Source organism: Dipodomys ordii, unplaced genomic scaffold (assembly GCF_000151885.1).
Source record: "Dipodomys ordii isolate 6190 unplaced genomic scaffold, Dord_2.0 Scaffold21, whole genome shotgun sequence".
NCBI lineage: Eukaryota > Metazoa > Chordata > Mammalia > Rodentia > Heteromyidae > Dipodomys > Dipodomys ordii.
In genome coordinates this window covers 475,930-476,390 of record NW_012267237.1, presented here as the reverse complement: position 1 = coordinate 476,390, position 461 = coordinate 475,930, and the positions used below count along the sequence as shown (strand labels likewise).

The 461-nt window shown below is 56.4% G+C and overlaps 1 protein-coding gene across 1 annotated transcript in view; it reads right to left on the bottom strand.

Moving 5' to 3' along the window:
* Cep72 (centrosomal protein 72kDa) overlaps positions 1-461 on the bottom strand; it is a 47,032-nt gene that overhangs the window by 19,405 nt on the left and 27,166 nt on the right. The gene's annotated exons all lie outside the window — the stretch shown is intronic.

Here is a 461-nt window from a genome sequence, read left to right as displayed (position 1 = left end):
CCTGCATCTGATGTGAACAGTCCACTCAGCCACCATGACTGTCCTGCATCTGATGTGAACAGTCCACTCAGCCACCATGACTGCCCTGCGTCTGATGTGAGCAGTCCACTCGGCCACCATGACTGTCCTGCATCTGATGTGAACAGTCCACTCAGCCACCATGACTGCCCTGCATCTGATGTGAACAGTCCACTCGGCCACCATGACTGCCCTGCGTTTGATGTGAGCAGTCCACTCAGCCACCATGACTGCCCTGCGTCTGATGTGAACAGTCCACTCAGCCACCATGACTGCCCTGCGTCTGATGTGAGCAGTCCACTCAGCCACCATGACTGCCCTGCGTCTGATGTGAGCAGTCCACTCAGCCACCATGACTGCCCTGCATCTGAGGTAAACAGTCCACTCAGCCACCATGACTGTCCTGCGTCTGATGTAAACAGTCCACTCGGCCACCATGACTG